Source organism: Dendropsophus ebraccatus, chromosome 3, assembly GCF_027789765.1.
Source record: "Dendropsophus ebraccatus isolate aDenEbr1 chromosome 3, aDenEbr1.pat, whole genome shotgun sequence".
Lineage (NCBI taxonomy): Eukaryota > Metazoa > Chordata > Amphibia > Anura > Hylidae > Dendropsophus > Dendropsophus ebraccatus.
Window position 1 is genome coordinate 64761986 of NC_091456.1, and position 21431 is coordinate 64783416.

General features: G+C 44.3%; 2 protein-coding genes across 2 annotated transcripts in view; one reads left to right on the top strand and one right to left on the bottom strand.

Moving 5' to 3' along the window:
- Positions 1 to 5357, bottom strand: part of PLGRKT (plasminogen receptor with a C-terminal lysine) — a 54302-nt gene extending 48945 nt beyond the window's left edge. The window contains exons 1-2 of the mRNA XM_069961931.1: positions 5118 to 5357; positions 1417 to 1490 (exon numbers count right to left, since the gene is read on the bottom strand). The gene's annotated coding sequence lies outside the window, so the exon portion shown is untranslated. The remainder of the gene's footprint in view (positions 1 to 1416; positions 1491 to 5117) is intronic.
- The window catches only part of LOC138785705 (programmed cell death 1 ligand 1-like), a 46568-nt gene continuing 28435 nt past the window's right edge, over positions 3299 to 21431 (top strand). Inside the window, exons 1-2 of the mRNA XM_069961930.1 lie at positions 3299 to 3362; positions 11132 to 11187. The gene's annotated coding sequence lies outside the window, so the exon portion shown is untranslated. The remainder of the gene's footprint in view (positions 3363 to 11131; positions 11188 to 21431) is intronic.

Sequence of the window (21431 nt, forward strand, 5' to 3'; positions counted from 1 at the left end):
ACTGTTTTAGTATACATCGTGTGTTGATATGCTCACTAGCGCTGTATACAAAAATATAAATGCTGCTAGTAGTGTGGGGGACACCCTATATTCCCCCAATTATACAGATCATAAACGAAACATATAGATAAACCCAGCGCAGATAATTAGTGGGTCAGTCAGAATAAGGAGGGTGAAGATTATATAGGTGACAAATACCTGTATAGAAATCCAGCTGGAGGTGAATATAACACTTGCCCAGATGCCGATATGAATGAAGTTTAGCCTAAGTCCAAATCCAGCTTTTATGCAGTGTAGAGAAGTTGATCAATAGGAAGAAATCTTCTGAACTCGGCAGATGCTCCGGCCGGTAGCACTGCACATAAGTTCACACATTCCAGTTTTCCGGAGCAAAAAGTGGGATCCTGAGTGACGTCACTCTCCTTAGGTAGGGATCCTAGTGCAAGCCAGGAGTTATCCTATGCATTTCAGTGTACACGGACATCCCTGATCCCTGATGAAGGTGTCCGTGTACACCGAAATGCATAGGATAACTCCTGGCTTGCACTTAGATTCATACCTAAGGAGAGTAACGTCACTCAGGATCCCACTTTTTGCCACTTTTTGGAGCATTGCAAGAGTGTTAAAGTGTACCTGTCATAAAAGGTTTCGATTGGCCGGAGTCTTAAGGTCCTTTCACACGCATTTAGACGATAAGGTAAATCATTATGAAAAGTTGCTAATGCAGTGAATATTCATAATTGCATTCGTATTTATATACTCTGAACGATGAGTGTTTACACTGTAAGACTTAAGAACGATTAACAATTATTTTGGGGTCAGCTCAAAACAGCATACTGACAATTTGTTGTTTGTAGTTTGATCGTTGCTGTGTTTACACCAGAAGATTATTGATTAAATTCTAATGATTTAACTATTTTTTTGCGTGATAAGCGGCCCACGTAAAAGGCCCTTTAGTGTCCAGACCGGGATCAATCAGGAAATCAATCCAAAAGAAGTGACCTGGATGAACCAATGGACGTCTATGGGGCTGTCCAGGCCTCAAAGACTGAGAGTGGAGGCAGAGGGGTTGTCCTTCAAATTGTTCAACTGATTTGTCTGGGTCTTAACAAACCTGGGACATGTCAAATGTTTTACTACCTGATGCTCTCCTCCATCATGGAAGGAAAGCACCAAACATTACTACAGAAATGGTTCTATCAAATGATAGAAACCAACACCCTGGTCCATTGGTTTTTTGGCATTTGACTGGACACCTTGCTGTGCCATTTTATTAGTCTTACAAATCTGCAGCAAAGGCTACCAAGAGAACCTTTGACATTGATTTGAACAGGGCCTAAAATACATTTTCAGACATTTCAAAGACACTCTTAAAATTACCTAAAACGAGAAAATATTTATTTTCAATATAATTACTTTTTGTTTCTGATTCCGCTTCACTCCTCACTGCTGTCTTCTAGAGATTACAAACTGGTTTTCTACAAGCAACACTGGAGGGGCAAAGAAAAGAAGAACTGTAAGAATAAGGCTTGGTTTCCACAAATTACAGAAGGCATGATTTAAAGTGCCACCAAAGATATGCAAAGGGAATGTAAAAATCCATAGCAAAATGTACTATGTTAGATCCCCTTTTAGTTTCCTTTTTTTTCTTTAACAGGATCAACTACCAAAATAAAAATCAAAATTCTGCACCAAAATCCGCACTGGTGAGCAAATTAGCCTGCAGATTTATCTGCAGCACTTGACCAATGGGAACATTTCAATTGTGTCCGGCTGTACCCTAAAGGTTCCCATACATATAATGCTTAAAGTGACTGTACCACCAGGCCCAGGCTGGAGCACTGGAGGCGGGCCGACCCACCCTTAGTGGGAGGAAACCCCAGCCCCTCTAAGATAGGGTTCCATTGATTCTAATGGAGTCACGCCATGTAGGGGCTGGGGTTTCTTCCCATTGGGGGTGGGTCGGCCCGCCTTCAGTGCTTCAGCCTGGGCCTGGTGGTACAATCACTTTAAGAATAAAGGTTCAGCTGTTGATATAAGGTGTATGAGGCTCTCTTAACCAACCACCGATAACTGATGTCCCCCTCGCCATAGAGAACACAGGAATATTCAGCTGTACTAAACATTCCTGTGTGTGCAGAGGATGGGCACTGGACAGGAGGATAACGGACAGCTGAACGACTGTTTGGCCACCAGTTATTGACAGTACTTTAAAGTAGGGATGGTCAGAACCGAGTTCGGTTCGGGTTCGTACGAACCCGAACCCTCGGTAATGATTCCCGCTGTCTGCCCGCTCCGTGGAGCGGGCGGATCCAGCGGGAGGCCCGCCTGGAAAACTGGGATACAGCCATAGCTATAGGCTGTATCCCAGTTTTCCAGGCGTTACTCCCGTTGGATCCGCCCGCTCCATGGAGCGGGCAGACAGCAGGAATCTGCTGCCGAGCGTTCGGGTTCATATGAACCCGAACCTCGGCAGGTTCGGACCATCCCTACTTTAAAGGGATGGTGTCACAAAGAAAACTAGTCTATACTCATGCATTATGTTTAGAGGTGAGCATATTTACAGTAGAAAGGAAGCAAATAGCTTTTTGGCATTCTCTCAGTTTCCCAGAACTGGATCCATCTTTTTTCCAGCACCTGGGGAGGAGCGCACTTTAAAGCCAGATAGGAATGAAGCACTACAATTTGTTTCTACTGTAAATTCGCTAATCCCTAATTATGTTAAATGACAAACAAATTTAAAATTTACAAGTATTTCCTAAAATGTGAGAGCTATAGACTCACTAATTCGCCATCTGCCTGTTTGGTTTGATAACCTGTTGCCCTTAGTTAAAGGGAACCAATCACAAAAAATTGTGCCTGCATCTATAAATACAGTATTATATAGCTCCCAAGTACTGTTTCCAACCATATAAGTAATCGGTATCAGTGGTACTCATATGGCGCTGTATGTGGCATCACAAAGGGGCCGTCCCTGTGCGCTGACGTTCCCAGAGATGTTTCCTGCTAGCTGTGACCACTTAGCCACTGAGGATGTAAATATAATTTACATACAGCATGGGACTTTTACAAAGTATATTTATGGGCCACATGGTGCTGGGGCCATATATAGCTGCAGGCACAATTTTCTTGTGAGCCTTTAAACCACTAGCCCCTAGGTAATCCCTAGCTTGAGTCATTCATGCTCAGTTCAATCACAGTCACATGATCTGTCCCATTAGTATTGGCAGATGGTTTTCACATGCAAGCAAGCGGGATTGTGGGAAAGTGTTTGCACTGGTGCATGGCAACAGCAAGGTCACAGTTCACAGAGGAAACCTTGAAGAGATCAGATGCACAGGGAAGAAAAATGGTACAGGAAAGTAAGCTTCTTTACGAAAAACAGCACATGTGTTCTCCTTTATATATATGTATGTGGTACACATCTGATTTGCCATTATTTTGCTTTGCGACACCACCCCTTTAAGTTCAGAAAACAGATCTTTCCATAATGGATCAGCAGCAGCCATCCAATGTATTGCACTGCATGTGGTAGTTTCTGATGCATGCGTTTCTGTGAGCTCCTACCAGATGACTGGACAGCTGCAGAAATGTCTGCAAAGAAAGAATCTGCTGTGCATACTGTAACCCAGGCTCTACCTGCATGATATCTTATAAATAAATGTCAATTCCAATGAAAACCACCTGAGCAGAGGAGAGAATTACTTGCTGTGCTGCAGGCTGAGGGAATTCCGGACGGAGTGTATACACATAGGGAGGAATTTATCAAATATGGTGTAAAGTGACACTGGCTCAGTTGCCCCTAGCAACCAATCAGATTCCACCTTTCATTTTTCCAACAGTCTGTGAGGAATGAAAAGTGGGATCTGATTGGTTGCTAGGGGCAACTGGGCCAGTTTCACTTTACACCATGTTTGATAAATCTCCCACATAGTATATACTCCGGCCGGGATCCCTAGTGGTGCTGTGAGAAACTGCCATTCAATGAATAGCAGCTGCAGAAAACCCTCTCAGTGCACACTTTGGAGCGTGCGGCTCCGGCCGCTCGCTCCATTGTGTGCAGTGGGGGGTTCAGATGCGGGCGCGCATGGATGCGCCCGCATTAGAACTCTGCGGCGCTAAAGATCATCCAGCCGGTACTGCAGTACCAGCTGGGATAATCTTTTCTGAGACCAGCCGGGTCACGGAACGGCTGGTCTCTTACCGCGTCTGAACATAGCCTTAGGCTGTATTCGCACGTTCTGTGTTTCACAAGGAACACAGACGTGGAAGGCCTATAACAGAGTGTATTCACCCCCAAACCCCCTTGACAGAGTGCCGTACCTGCTGGGGTGAACTTTACAGACAATGGCTGTTCTGTGACTTGGCCGGAGCACAGGACGGCCGCTGTCTTACAGAGTTTGAACCCAGCCTAAGGGTACAAACACACACAACGGATCCCTGCCCTGTAATGTCTGCCCCGCCACAGCACACTGATTGGCTAAGCGGGACGTCTAGCCAGTAACCCCCAAAGCAAGCTGGATCGCGAAGCAGGTAATGTATAAGCTCCGTCCAGCGGGGGGTTAACGGGGCGGTCTCCTGACATATGTCTGGCCATAGAGATTACAGGGCAGGGATCGGCTGCGGATCTGTCGTGTGAGTTTTGTACCCTTAGGATAGATTCCCCCATGTGCCTCCATTACAGGTATCCATCAGCATCCTGACAACAGGAAGTCACGCTGTCTTGGCAATATATATATACACTAATTTTAATGGGACACAAAAAGGGGAAGGCTGCATTAGTAAGTCCTGTACATAGAAGCATAAGGCCAAGTAAGTGGCTCTGCGGGGGCCAACAGACACCAGGCGGTCCCAGCACGGGTAACCCCTGGACCCCCATATCCTGTGTCTAGGGACAAGTAACTTAGAATGCCCCTTTAACTTGCAAAAAAACATGTTTCTTGTATATATTGAATGTAAGCTTTAGTGTGTTTTACTATTGCAGGCATAGATGAGCCCATATATCCAAGGAGTATGACTATATACTGTATAATAGTGAGGTGACTATATTATAGCTATAGTAGTAGTATCCCAGCTAGTGCATTATAGCCTTATAACAGTGATGAGAGGACATTTACCGTGTGGAATAGGCGGAGACTCCCCGGGCTTTCCTTTCCTACATGTGACTCTGGTTACAGGCAAGAGAAAGGTCACAGCCGCGCTTAGTCAATGACATGCTCACGTCAACCCTTTACGTCCCGCCTTCCCACGGGAAGATTGCTCTTCACCAGGCACAGGAGCTCTCCACTCCAGCAGCTGAAGGGTTACGAGGTTCCCCAGCCCGTACAGGAAGGGTGTGTGCACTGTGCTCCGTGGGCGGATAACGAGCGAGATTTGACTGCAGTTCTGACCATAATTACAATAAACAGGTTGGAGCGACATCTACTGGTGGATTTTAAGCATTACAATGTAAGATAAATGTTAGCCCTAAGTTCATTTTAGTCACGTGACGCGAGAGAAATCATGTGACTGGAAAGCCACAAGAGGGAAGGTAATTTCCCCTCTTAGTAGTGATGGGATTTGCCGCCTGCTGTTATACGGTAACATGTGAGTCAGTTCCTGCAGAGGAAAAATACAGAAGAATGATGAAAATGTGTATACAGCTTGTGTGACACACAACCTCAGCCAGTCTGGGCCACTGTGTAAATCCGGCCTGACACCATTGACAGCAAATGACATGATGCATGATGCGTGCTACCAGTGTAACATAACAGAGCATACTCACCTCACCCCAATCAGCGACAGTCAGCTGCTCAACTCAGTTCCTCTCTTTACCTATCCTAATGACCTGCTTATGATCCATCGTTTAACAATTTCGAAGTAACAATGTGTTTTTTATAACGATCAGCGTTTAGACAGAATGATAGATCACTTGAAAAAATCGTTATTGCAGTCGTTTCAATATCGCTTAAGCCTATCTCACACATAGGGTAAATCATTGAAAGACTGTTTACACGAAGCAATCTGCAAATTTTTTGCGACCAACGACGATTTGAGAACATGTTGAAAGATCAAAATGAATGATTTCTCGCTCCTCGTTTGATCGTTTGTGTTTACACAAGCCGATTATCGCTCAAATGCAATCGTTATTGCTCAAATTTGACTGATAATCGTTCCGTGTAAAAGCACCATTACCCAGTAATGAGCCCATTGCTAATGTCCTGCTTACCTAGTGATACCAGTGATGAGCCCACTGCTAAGGTCCTGCTTACCCCCTTACACCAATGATGAGCCCACAGCTAAGGTCCTGCTTACCCAGTGATACCAGTGATGAGTCCACTAGTAAGGTCCTGCTTACCTAGTGATACCAGTGATGAGTCCACTAGTAAGGTCCTGCTTACCTAGTGATACCAGTGATGAGCCCACTAGGAAGGTCCTGCTTACCTAGTGATACCAGTGATGAGCCCACTGCTAATGTCCTGCTTACCTAGTGATACCAGTGATGAGTCCACTAGGAAGGTCCTGCTTACCTAGTGATACCAGTGATAAGCCCACTAGGAAGGTCCTGCTTACCTAGTGATACCAGTGATGAGCCCACTGCTAAGGTCCTGCTTACCCCCTTACACCAATGATGAGCCCACAGCTAAGGTCCTGCTTATCCCCTGATACCAGTGATGAGACCACTGCTAATGTCCTGCTTACCTAGTGATGCCAGTGGTGAGCCCCCCTGCTAAGGTCGTCCTGCTTACCTAGTGATACCAGTGATGAGCCCACTAGGAAGGTCCTGCTTACCTAGTGATACCAGTGATGAGCCCACTGCTAATGTCCTGCTTACCTAGTGATACCAGTGGTGAGCCCCCCTGCTAAGGTCGTCCTGCTTACTTAGTGATACCAGTGATGAGCCCACTGCTAATGACCTGCTTATCCCCTGATACCAGTGATACTGCTAATGTCCTGCTTACCCCCTGATACCAGTGATGAGCCCACTGCTAATGTCCTGCTTACCCAGTGATACCAGTGGTGTTCTGAGCCCATTGCAGCCAGGCACCGAGATTGAGGTCAAATAATAGTGCAAAGAGCTGATGGGGTGCTCACCTTCAAGCCTCTTGTGTTTTATGCATATCACCCAAATGGGTACCAGGTCTTCAGAAGATACCAGGATACGGTGCTTTGGTCGAGAATGCAGGGCTGCAAGCCAACTTTTGCCGTTCTGAAGGCAAAAGGGGGTCCAACCCGTTACTAGCATGGTGTACCTAATAAAGTGGCCGGTGAGTGTATATATATACATTGTAGGTATTAGAGTTTTTTGGGCTAGTACAATGAGGGGCTGTATTCAGACATTCAAAAATAGCAGGAACATGTCAGGAGCGGGACTGTCGGCAAATCCCCATATAGCCGTCACGTAGTACAACTGCACTGACTTGTCTGTGAGCAGGGAGAGCAGAGACTTTAGTCACATGTTGGTGACTTGTAACTGAGTCACCAATCATAGCAGCAAGAGGAGTTAGAGTAAACGGTAATAGACAGCACAGAAGTAAATGCAAGGTAAATATAAAGTCTAAAGTTACATTAGCACTGAGACATTGTAATCAGTCTTGTTGCTGTTTAAATAGCAGCCGTAGCTTACAATAGCAGTGGCAGCGGCCGGGATAAATGTTTTAACTTTTTTCTGCCTGTAACTGTTGGAGTCTTTTGGGCGGCGCTAACATTTATGGATTAGCCACGCACCATTTTTTTATTTATTCAAGCTTATCCAGACCACTAGTGACATGCTAATATAAATACCTCCCCTTCACAGGGAGAGAAACACTCATTTCCAGGTCAAATGGTTATACTCACACTTCATAGTTCAATCAAATCTATACAGCAATACAACTATATTAAAGCGACTCCGTACCCACAATCTGACCCCCCCAAACCACTTGTACCTTCAGATAGCTGCTTTTAATCCAAGATCTGTCCTGGGGTCCATTCAGCAGGTGATGCAGTTATTGTCATAAAAACAACTTTTAATCCTGCAGCGCTGTGTCTAACGGCCGGGGCTTACATTTGTATATGCATTAGGCTGGCACCACCTCTCTGTCCCTCCTCCCCGCCCTCCTCATCATTAGGAATACTCCAGGCAGATTGCTTCCTATTCCCCACCTGTGGCAGCCCAGCACATGGGCTGGATCGTTAATACACCTGTCAAGGCTCAAACAGCAGTAAATGTTCCTGGATCATTCCTAATAATGAGGAGGGTGAGGGGGAAGGACGGAGAGAGGGTGCCAGCCTAATGCATATACAAATGTAACCCCGGCCGTTAGACACAGCGCTGTAGGATTAAAAGTTGTTTTTAGGACAATAACTTCATCCCCTGCTGAATGGACCCCAGGACAGATCTTGGATTAAAAGCAGCTATCCGAAGGTACAAGTGGTTGGGGGGGGGGGTCAGATTGTGGGTACAGAGTCGCTTTAAAGGAGAAGTCCGGCGGATTGTGAAATCCGGCATGGGCAGGGGGGAAATTGACAACAAGTACTAACTTACCTATCCCCGTGCCCACAGTGAGCGGCAGGACTAGGCGTGGGACCCCCACTAGGCTCTGGGATCTTTGGCGCTGACACATCACCACCCAGCTGATGGACTGGCCGCTCAGCAAGTCAGTGACTGGGACGGGATGCTGCTTCAGTCACTGATTGGCTGAGCAGCCAGTCCATCAGCCAAGACAGGCCTTTTTCTTCAAGTTGTGACATCATCACAACTCAGGGAAAATGGCTTCCGGCAAGGGTCCCGGGGCTGGTCCTGCCACTCACTGCGGGCATGGGAAGAGGTAGGGTAAGTAATTTTGCCCCTGCTGGCTGCAGGATTTAATAATTTGCCTTACTTCTCCTTTAATCTCAATATAAAACATATCTCTTCATAAACACACATAGATTATCCTATAAAAATATAAAATAAAAATCCAAATGTGAATACCTATCAGTTAACTATATGCAAATCCTAAAAGCCCTTCTGTAACACAGTCCTTCAGAGTAAGCAGTCACTCTTACCGAATGTTGTGAATAGGAGTCAGGAGCGATGGAAGTGGTAGCTGCCTGCACCTCTGATCATAACTCTTTCTATTGACGATATCCAAATGAGATATGAGGTCTAGCGTAAGGTTATGGACAGTGAGTATCAGAGCACATGGTGCGCACTCTGCTTAACAATCTTTCATAATAAAGACAGGAATCGTACGCCTGCAAGTTCTAAACTATGCAACCACCTCCTGAAATAGTATATCCACATGGGGACATTCATCATGAAAAATACACACAAGCAGACAGTGTGTCCACTTCAGCACCTTCATCCTCAAGTGTGTACACATGAACTTAAAATAAACACATATTATACATGCTCTATACATGTAGTACCTCCAGAACAAGAGTTTGCATCCTATAAATGAAGAAGGATTCTCTCTTTCATCAGGAGGGACCACCATTTTTAGCGTCCATACAACAGTGCCATTATAGCTTTGCTGTTTCCATCACTGTCCATGGACTCCCGAGGAAGCTGTGGCACACGTGCAGTTACAGTGCTGATCATTAATCTTATAATTGTTTGTATATACTGAATTTTTAATGTGAAATAAAGAAAAGTGTCTGTGTAGGCGCAGGCAAAGATACAAATGCTGTTACAAGGTATGAAACAGGTATTAACAGAATTAGACTTGACACGTTCTGTGACTAAAGAGAGGGTTATGGACAGGATCATTAATAACCTACATGTCTTTTGGCTGCCTTAATATCTGACATAATACTTTTCTTTTTGGTACACTAATCATAGTAGATATGTCACAATGGCTTTCAGCCACAATTCTGGCACCGCTGGAACCAATATTCCAATATACAGCAGCCATAGTAAACCTGGGCCATCTAGTATAAACTAGATTGTAATTGATCATAACAGAGGTGCCCTATGGCCTTCTTTAGCCGTTAAGGCTATGTTCACACACTGTCTTTTTAGGCAAAATAATGGCCACTGTTTTATATTGACAGCCGCAAATAATGTTCCTGAACATTATTTGCGGCTGTCAGTATAAAAAAAAATTGCTGTTTTTTTATTTAAAAAACATTTGAACATAGCCTAAAACATGGCACTTTCTCCCCCCCCCCCCCCCTTAATTTTTGTTTCCTTTACCATAGCTATTTGAGGACTTGTTTTGTAGGATGAGTACCATTTTACAGTAAATATAATTTATTGAAACCACAATTTTTGGGAGGTGATTGGGATTAGTTTTTAACAGTAAACAATACCTTTTATGCATTTGACTTTGTACCTTTTTTTTACTTTCTATCTTTATTTAAAAAAAAAAAAATTGAATTAAAAAAACAAACAAACAGCTGATTGGCAGGGGTGTTGGGTGTCAGCACCCCTCAGATCAACTATTATTGATTTGTTTTATACTGGATGGCCCCTTTAATTTACTACAGTGAATAAATTACATTGCATTCCTTATTTTTAAAAGTGAGTAAATTGTGAAAAAGGGAATTAATTTCGTTTTGCAAAATACACTTCACACTTTTTGGCTGGGTTCACACTACGTATATTTCAGTCAGTATTGTGGTCCTCATATTGCAACCAAAACCAGGAGTGGATTAAAAACACAGAAAGGCTCTGTTCACACAATGTTGAAATTGAGTAGATGGCCGCCATTTAATGGCAAACATGTATTGAAATAATGGCTGTTATTCACTGTTATATGGCGGCCATCCACTCAATTTCAACATTGTGTGAACAGATCCTTTCTGTGTTTGTAATCCACTCCTGGTTTTGGTTGCAATATGAGGACCACAATACTGACTGAAATATACGTAGTGTGAACCCAGCCTTATGTATTATTTATTCACGCCAGTGACTGGTAATCTGTTTACTCTTGTATAGTGATTTATGTTCATAATGGATACAATGACAAGTTGCTCCATCCATTGAGTGATGGTTCCCTTTGACTTACAATACAGCTCCATGGGTTCTGTTGTGGTTTTTGTCATGCACTGAGTTCAACACGTTTCTTCCTGTCAAATCAGCTAGGACTAGTCACAGAGACTCCAGACCTCTGACTGCTGTGTGAACTCAATGGTAGGAGTCAGTTCCACTTGGTCAATCAGCTGATTAGTACTTGTTTCTTTACAGAATAACTGAAAAGTGCATGTCGTGGCTGTAGAGGGAGTGAGGATCACAACAATAGGGTGAAGTTCTGTAATCCAATGTTTAGAGAATGTAAAGAGAATTTCCACTTTTCTCATTGTAATGTGCCTGAAGCATGTACTGTTCCCTTACACTGTCTGTAAAATATACTGATACACTAAGAAATTACATGATGGTTTGTGTGAAATAAAAAAAAATGTTTTAGTTTTGTTAGTTTTTTTATGTACAGTACTATTATTATTATTTATTTATAAAGCTCCCTTAATTCCATAGAGCTATACAATATAACAAACAGGAATATTACAAGATCAAAAACACATTACATGAAGGCAAAAGGCAGACTGGTACACGGGGGAAGAGGACCCTGCCCACGAGGGTTTACAATCTATAAGGTGCGGAGAGAGAATCATGAGGTAAAGTACAGCCAGTCAAGTGACATGCAGAATTGTTATAGGTTGTAGCTTATTTCGAAGAGCTGGGTTTTCAGGTTACTTTTGAAGGACTTGATGGTGGATGGGAGCCGGATGTCTCGGGGTAGTGAGTTCCAGAGTATAGGGGAGGCTCGGGCAAAGTCTTGGAGGCGGTTGTGTGAGGTACGAACAAGAGGGGAGCGCAGACGGAGGTCACTGGAGGATCGAAGGTTGCGTGAGGGACGGTAATGGGATATCAGGTCAGTGATGTACGGAGGGGACAGGTTGTGGAGCCAGTGAAAGGATTGGTAGAGGGGAGAGACAGAGGTGAAGCGAGGGGAACGGTGGATTAGTTGGGCAGCAGAGTTAAGGATAGACTGGAGGGGAGCAAGGGAGTTAGATAGAAGGCCAGAGAGGAGGATGTTACAGTAGTCCAAGCGGGAGATAATGAGAGCATGGACCAGCAGTTTTGTGGAGTCAGGGGTTAGAAAAGAGCGGATTCTGAAAACGTTTTTGAGGTGAAGGTGGCAGGAGGTGGTCAGGACCTGAATATGCGGTTTTAAAATACACGGCAGAGTCAAAAGTGCCTTGGGGGACAGGGGAAAGATTGTAGCCATTGATAGTGGTTGACAGATTAGATGGCGGGGTGGAGCGGGATGGGGGAAAGATGATTAGTTCTGATTTGTCCATGTTGAGCTTTAGAAAGCGCAAGGAGAAGAAGGAAGATATGGCTGACAGACACTCTTGAATCCTGGATAGCAAAGAGGTGACATCTGGACCGGAGAGGTAGAGTGTCATCGGCATACAGGTGGTACCTGAAGGCGTGTGATTCTATGATGTGTCCCAGGCCAGAGGTATAGATGGAGAAGAGAAGAGGCCCAAGTACAGAGCCTTGGGGGACACCAACAGTGAGGGGACGAGAAGAGGAGGTGGTGTGGGAGTGGGAGACACTAAAAGTGCGGTTGGAGAGGTAAGCGGAGATCCTGGAGAGGGCTGAGGAGAGAATGGTCAACTGTGTCGGAGGCAGAAGATAGGTCAAGGAGGAGGAGCACAGAGTATTGGCGTGAGGCTTTTGAAGTTAGCAGGTCATTGGCCACTTTGGAGAGGGCAGTTTCTGAGGAGTCGTGGGGGCGGAAGCCAGATTGCAGGAAGTCAAAAGGCGAGTTAAATGAAAAGTGAGAGGATAGTTCATGGTAGACATGTTGTTCCAGGAGTTTTGAGGTAAAGGGGAGAAGTGAGATGGGGCGGTAGCTGGATAAGGAGGTAGAGTCAAGGGATGGCTTTTTAAGGATGGGTGTGGTGGTTGCATGTTTATATATAGATAGGAAGATGCCAAAAGTTAGTGATAGATTGAAGAGATGGGTTAGTGCTGGGAAAAGTGCTGAGGAGAGGTTGGGGACAAGGTGGGATGGGAGTGGGTCAAGTGCGCAGGTTGTGAGGTGTGATGTGGAAAGTAGTTGGAGAGACGTTCTTCAGTGATGGTGGAGTGGTGAGTTAGTGGGGAAGAGCACTAGTACACATATTTGCATAGTCCTGTTTAAGCACACAGGGAGTATACGGAAGCTCTACACTGCTTCCCCTGTCACTTATGGTAAATCAACATCACAAGAGAGACCAAAGTCCTTCTGATTCATTGAAAATCACAGGTCTTTCCTTAAACTATGTCTCCTTCAAGGCAAATTAAAGGGGAACTCCGGATAAAAAAAAAACTTGTTTTCTATTACATTCTATTAAGTACATTAAAAGTTAAATATATGTGTCTATACAATGTATTACCGTATCTGTACGGTTCTGCCACACTGGTAGCTGATACAAATCCAGGAAGTGAAAAGAATGGCCCCTGTGCAAATCCACATTGTCTCCTGCTCCCACTGCTATCCCCCCTTAGGAGACAAATCTTCCATGCCTCTGCCTCACATTGTGTGTGTTTGCTGAGATCAGGCTGATGATGCAGACAGGGGGCAGGGCGTGATGTCACAGAAGGCTTGGCTGGATCCCCCAATCCCCTGACTGATTCACCATCTCTGACCGGCTAGAAGCAGGTGTTGCACTGATTTCTCTAATTGTCCAGAAGTGTGCAGTGAAATTAGGGTTGTGTTCACACATATTGGAGTATCATTGCAGTACGGCAGCGTATTCACAAAAATGATGCAGTAACACAAGTAAATGATGCTAAAGGCAGAGAGGATCAGAGCCTTATTGTGGGGCTCAACTTCAAAGATAAAGATGCTTGATCATAATATGTGCGTGAAAATGAAAAGAAAAAAAAATCTAAAAGTTCTCTACTTTATTCCAATATCAGCGTTACAGGTAGAGAATACAGTGTGCTGTGTGGTGTTACAGGTAGAGAATACAGTGCTGTGTGGTGTTACAGGTAGAGAGTACAGTGTGCTGTGTGGTGTTACAGGTAGAGAATACAGTGTGGTGTTACAGGTAGAGAATACAGTGTGCTGTGTGGTGTTACAGGTAAAGAATACAGTGTGCTGTGTGGTGTTACAGGTAGAGAATACAGTGTGCTGTGTGGTGTTACAGGTAGAGAATACAGTGTGCTGTGTGGTGTTACAGGTAGAGAATACAGTGTGCTGTGTGGTATTACAGGTAGAGAATACAGCGTGCTGTGTGGTGTTACAGGTAGAGAATACAGTGTGGTGTTACAGGTAGAGAATACAGCATGCTGTGTGGTGTCACAGGTAGAGAATACAGTGTGCTGTGTGGAGTTACAGGTAGAGAATACAGTGTGCTGTGTGGAATTACAGGTAGAGAATACAGTGTGGTGTTACAGGTAGAGAATACAGTGTGCTGTGTGGTGTTACAGGTAGAGAATACAGTGTGCTATGTGGTGTTACAGGTAGAGAATACAGTGTGCTGTGTGGTGTTACAGGTAGAGAATACAGTGTGCTGTGTGGTGTTACAGGTAGAGAATACAGCATGCTGTGTGGTGTTACAGGTAGAGAATACGGTGTGCTGTGTGGTGTTACAAGTAGAGAATACAGCGTGCTGTGTGGAGTTACAGGTAGAGAATACAGCGTGCTGTGTGGTGGTACAGGTAGAGAATACAGCAGGCTGTGTGGTGTTACAGATAGAGAATACAGCATGCTGTGTGGTGTTACAGGTAGAGAATACAGCATGCTGTGTGGTGTTACAGGTAGAGAATACAGCATGCTGTGTGGTGTTACAGGTAGAGAATACTGCGTGCTGTGTGGGGTTACAGATAGAGAATACAGCAGGCTGTGTGGTGTTACAGGTAGAGAATACCTCGTGCTGTGTGGTGTTACAGGTAGAGAATACCTCGTGCTGTGTGGTGTTACAGGTAGAGAATACAGCGTGCTGTGTGGTGTTACAGGTAGAGAATACAGCGTGCTGTGTGGTGTTACAGGTAGAGAATACAGGGTGCTGTGTGTTGTTACAGGTAGAGAATACAGTGCTGTGTGGTGTTACAGGTAGAGAATACCTCGTGCTGTGTGGGGTTACAGGTAGAGAATACAGCATACTGTGGTGTTACAGATAGAGAATACAGTGTGCTGTGTGGTGTTACAGGTAGAGAATACAGTGTGGTGTTACAGGTGGAGAATACAGCGTGCTGTGTGGGGTTACAGGTAGAGAATACAGTGTGCTGTGTGGTGTTACAGGTAGAGAATACCTCGTGCTGTGTGGGGTTACAGGTAGAGAATACAGCGTGCTGTGTGGGTGGGACTACAATGAAATCATAAATTACTGCAAATAATTCAGTAATACAGTGTGCTGTGTGGTGTTACAGGTAGAGAATACAATGTGCTATGTGGTGTTACAGGTAGAGAATACAGTGTGCTGTGTGGTGTTACAGGTAGAGAATACAGTGTGCTGTGTGGTGTTACAGGTAGAGAATACAGCATGCTGTGTGGTGTTACAGGTAGAGAATACGGTGTGCTGTGTGGTGTTACAAGTAGAGAATACAGCGTGCTGTGTGGAGTTACAGGTAGAGAATACAGCGTGCTGTGTGGTGGTACAGGTAAAGAATACAGCAGGCTGTGTGGTGTTACAGATAGAGAATACAGCATGCTGTGTGGTGTTACAGGTAGAGAATACAGCATGCTGTGTGGTGTTACAGGTAGAGAATACAGCATGCTGTGTGGTGTTACAGGTAGAGAATACTGCGTGCTGTGTGGGGTTACAGATAGAGAATACAGCAGGCTGTGTGGTGTTACAGGTAGAGAATACCTCGTGCTGTGTGGTGTTACAGGTAGAGAATACCTCGTGCTGTGTGGTGTTACAGGTAGAGAATACAGCGTGCTGTGTGGTGTTACAGGTAGAGAATACAGCGTGCTGTGTGGTGTTACAGGTAGAGAATACAGGGTGCTGTGTGTTGTTACAGGTAGAGAATACAGTGCTGTGTGGTGTTACAGGTAGAGAATACCTCGTGCTGTGTGGGGTTACAGGTAGAGAATACAGCATACTGTGGTGTTACAGGTAGAGAATACAGTGTGCTGTGTGGTGTTACAGGTAGAGAATACAGTGTGGTGTTACAGGTGGAGAATACAGCGTGCTGTGTGGGGTTACAGGTAGAGAATACAGTGTGCTGTGTGGTGTTACAGGTAGAGAATACCTCGTGCTGTGTGGTGTTACAGGTAGAGAATACAGTGTGCTGTGTGGTGTTACAGGTAGAGAATACAGTGTGCTGTGTGGTGTTACAAGTAGAGAATACAGCGTGCTGTGTGGTGTTACAGGTAGAGAATACAGCGTGCTGTGTGGGGTTACAGGTAGAGAATACAGTGTGCTGTGTGGTGTTACAGGTAGAGAATACCTCGTGCTGTGTGGGGTTACAGGTAGAGAATACAGCGTGCTGTGTGGGTGGGTGGGACTACAATGAAATCATAAATTACTGCAAATAATTCAGTAACACAATAAAACTGCAATGTGTGAACACAGCCTAGATGTTCTGCAACAGCTTTGGGAGGAATAGGCAGGGTGGAGGACTGTGATGAACAGCTGAGGGAAAGCATTGCATTCTGGAACCTGTAGTACTGAGTACAACTGCTCAACCAGGAAGTGCAGAAACACAAAACATTACAAAATCCCCCAAAACAAATGGATTTTTGGTAGTTTCAAAATGAAATACATAGGTAAGTAATGCTTTATGCTTCTGCTTATGCTTTTTTTAACCTCTACCTGGAGTTCCCCTTTAATTTCTTGTTGGAATTCAGAGTACTGTACATATTCATGAAAACAATTTATACATTGATCCTACAACCACATGTAAATATTCTTCATAGCCTAAAGCTCTGTTCACACAGTATTTTGGACAAAACCAGAAGTAGAACCAACTATGAAAAATTATACTTTAAAGATTTTTCATCCACTCCGGCCGATCGCCGCGGCCGGCTAATTAACTGTTCAATTGAAGCTGTTTAAGCTGACAGCTGCATTTGAATAGTATATGTGTCCCTTTTCCCTGGTGTCTAGTGGGGGATCTCCCCCCCGTGATGCGATCGCGGAGGGGAGATCTGTTGTAATGAGCCGGCCGGGGCTCAGCATCGGAATGATGCTGATCCCAGCTCTGCAGTACATTTAGATTGTCTGCAGCAGACCATTATAATAGAGCACCGATCTGATGGATCATTGCTCTATTATATACACAACATTGATCTCAATTGGAGATCAGTGCTGTCTATATAAAAGTCCCCCAGGGGGCTTCTAATTACTGTATGTGAAAATAAAATAAAGTGTTTTTAGTAATACAAAATCCCCTTCCCTAATAAAAGTTTGAATCACCCCCCTTTTCCCATTTTATAAATAAAAAAATAAACATATTAGGTATCGCCGCGTGCGTAATCGCCCAAAATATTAAATGACTAAATTCCTGATCTCGCACGGTAAACGGAGTAAGTGCAAAATTACGCATTTTTGTTTACATTGAATACAGAAAAAATTTAATAAAAAGTGATCAAAAAGTCGCATGTACGCAAACAAGGTACCAAAAGAAACAAAAGATCGTGTCGCAAAAAATGACGCTTTACACAGCTCCATAGAACAAAAAATAAAAGCGTTATAAGGATGGGAATAGATCGATTATAAACACATTTAGTTTTCTTTAAAAGGTTTAAATTTTTTAAAAGCCATCAAATAATATGAAAGTTATGCAAGTTACATATCGTTGTAATTGTACTGACTTGAGGAACATAGATAACATGTCAGTTTTACCATAAGGCGAACGGCGTAAATACGAAACCCCTCAAAATAAAAGGAATTGCACCTTTTTTTAAAATTTCACTGCACATATAATTTTTTTTCTGGTTTTTCAGCATATTTTATAGAAAAATTAAGTCTGTATTTGCAAAGTGTAATTGGTGTCGCAGAAAATTAGGGCTAATGTGGGTCTGTAGGGGAAAATATGCAAGCACAGTGGTCTTTTAAACATGAGGAGGAAAAAACGAAAGCGCAAAAATGAAAACTGGCTCCGTCTTTAAAGGGTTAAGCATTGATTTCCATACACCCCACAGATGAACAGACTGCATCCGTGTGTACACGGAAGATTAATAATGGCCGCTGTTCATGTAACAGTGGCCGTTATTAATTGACATGATCATTTTCTTGCACGGCTGTACTGAACAGCGGCCATTGTCGGTGCAGAGTGTGCATGGAACAGGCGTTTTTTTTCATTGAAAATGGCGGCCATTCTTTTCAAAGATAATACATTGTGTGAACATACAATCTGTCAGCTTCAGTTAATGTTCCAACTTGCTGACACTGTTAGAGAGTTGTTAGGTCAAGAAAACACATGGTGCCATTTTTATTTTTATGACTGTAATGCCTCCTTTCACCCCTTCCCATCACTGACCCTGACTGACAATGAGAGGAGAAAAGAGATGAAATAGGAAAAAACACAGGAGTGTGGAACCCTTGGCCCTGTAGCTGTTGAAAAGCTCCAATTCCCATCATGCCTGGACAGCATATGATGCGAATTGTAGTTTTGCAACAACTGGAGGGCAGTTTTGGACCTGAATAAAGGTGACAAGTTTACTTTAACCCCTTCACGTCAGCACAGTTTGTATATATACGTTCCTGCTGCATACCTGTCATGATCGCGCCTGAAAAGGCATCAGTGCCACCCTCTGCTCCGAAGATTAGACCTCTGCGCCAAAGACTGCGATTTTGAACATAATCTTTCATTTATTCTGTGTTTTGTTTGCCTTTGTTTGTGCCCTGTCTGAACTGTGTCTTATTCCTTCTGGTCTGCTAATTGTTTTCCCTGCCCCAACCGTGTCTGTGCTGTAAAGTTTCCTCTGGTCATGTAACAGTTAACCTGCCTTGCCTCAGTGATTGACAGATGGTCCCTCCAATCATCTTCTGGACTTGGTTCCTGGTGTCCTATTTAAGATTTCTGTTTCTGCCTGTGCCTTGCCGGTTATTGACTTTGTCTCTGCCTGCTTGTGTGTTCTGTTTTCTGGTTTCTCCTGATTTCTGCTTTGTATCTCTAACCTCCCTTGCTTGCTGCCTGCCCCTGATCATATTGCCTGTTTTCTGACTACGCTTTTGGATCCTGATTTTGTACCTTTGCTGCCAGACTGTTGCGACCCGGATTGCTGACCATTCTTTATTGTGTTTTGTTTGTCTGTCTTGTCTTTTTGTCCCACCAAGCCAGTACAGGGACCGCCGCCCAGTTGCTGCCCCAGGGTTTAGCCTAGGGGGGCAAGTAGGTAGAGTCAGTGGGCGGGGCTGAGCTTAGGGCTCACTGTCTCTGTGTGTTTGGTGCGACTGGTCCTGACAATACCCGTTCAGCAGGAGCCCATATATGTTCCTGACTGTCAGAAGGTTTTAATGTGTGCGGGACCACTGCAGTGAGAGCGATCCAGCACATATCAATGACCCAGAGCCTGCAGCTGCCTGTCATTAACTCCTTAAACGCAGTGATTGCAGCGTTTAAGGCAGTCAGTGACAGGACAAGCCCCTGTCACTGACCAACCGGGACACCCGCAGCCATGGTAAGTCCCTTACCTCAGTCCTGTCGGATCGGCGTTCTGTGTATAGAGTCTGCTCTCAGACAGGCTCTAAGTACAGATCGCCGATAACATTGATCTATGCATATATTAGTAAATGCAATCTATTGATTGCATGTTTTACTGTAAAATAAGTTTTAAAAGTATTAAAAAACCCTTATATAGCCCCCCAATAAAAGTTTAAAATACCCCCTAGCCTAATATAAAAATCTAAATCTGTAAAATAAAAAAATAAACATATTAAATATTGTAGCATGCAGAAATGTCTAATCTATTAAAATGTAACATTATTGTTCCCGCACGGTAAACGGCGTAAATGAAAAAAAAAAAACACCAGGATTACTGATTTTCTTAAATTATATATATAAGAAAAAAATAATAAAATCGATCAAAAATTTTCTCTTACACCAATATAATACCAATAAAAAATAGAGCAAAAAATTACACCCCAACCAGCCCTGTAGGTGGAAAAATAAAAACACTATGGGAGGCATTTATTAAGTCCGGCGTTTTTTACGCCGGACTTAAAAATGCCCCCGCAGCTCCGGCGGTACGGGGATTTATGTAGAGGCGGACTGCCTGTACATAAATCCTGTGCGCGCCGGTGCGCACCGCCGAAAACCTACGCCAGCTGAGGACTGGAGTAGGTTTTCGGCGTACATTTGGGCGGAACGGATGATAAATCGCGCGGACTCTGAGTCCGCGCCCTCCGTTCCGCCCACTTCCCGCCTACTTTCCGCCCCCTTTCCGCCCCCTGGCGTACTCGGAGGAAAGTGCCGATTTGCGATTATTTTATTCGCAAATCGGCCATTTGCGTATAAAATAATACGCAAATCGGCACTTTCCGCCAAAAATCATCCGTCCGCCGGATGATACATGTGGCCCTATGGCTCTTAGAAGGCAGGGAGGAACACTTCACTAATTTGACCCGGGCATCCATGCATCAATGATCTCGGACATGAAGGTAATAAAGGGGTTGTCCGTAAAGCAGAATACGCCTGATGTCTTCTGCTGCTAGTCACACAGCAATGTGATGGAGACATTGTGCAGCTATTGGACATTGTGTAGGGTTTCGCCCACACATGATGATCAGGAAATACACTCACCCCTTTACATTTCGGAAGGTATACTTCCGAGAAGTGTCAGGGAGAAGTGTCAACACTTATAGTTTTGTGAAATCCTACAGAAAGCTTTACTAGAACCAATGCAGTAAAACTAGTTCAGTCTTTCTTTGAAATTACATCATAGGCAAATCCAGAATGTGCAGAACTGTTTTCCTTTCACTTGATGGTTACAGTTTTTCTATATTACGCAACAAAAAGTGATCGGCAGAGATTGGAAGCCCTTACTTGCTAGGGTACTTACAAGCAGGGGCGGTCTTGGCATTTCTGGGGCCCCAAGCGAAGTTATGTCTGGGGCCCCCCCCCCTTGACACGCGTTCCAAAACAATAGACCGCTGTGTGTTGCCCCCAGTAGTATATAACCCTTGTGCGCTACCCCCAGTAATATATACTCTTTGTGTGCTGCCCCTAATAGTATATACCCCTTGTGTCCTGCCCCCAGTAGTATATACCCCTTGTTTGCTTCCCCCAGTAGTATATAAATCCCTGTGTGTTCCCCCAGTTATATATAGCCCCCCGTGTGCTCTCCCAGAAGTATATAGACTTCCTGTGTGCTCCCCCACTTGGATATAGACCCCTGTGTGCTCCTCCAGTAGAATATAAACCCCCTGTGTGGTTCCCGCAGTAGTATATAGACCCCCTGTGTGCCCCACCAGTATTATATAGACCCCTTGTGTGCTGCTTCAGTAGTATACAGACCCCTGTGTGCTCCTACAGTTATATATAGACCACCTGTGTGCCTCTGTGAAGCCCCAGTAGTCTATAGCCCCCCTGTGTGCTT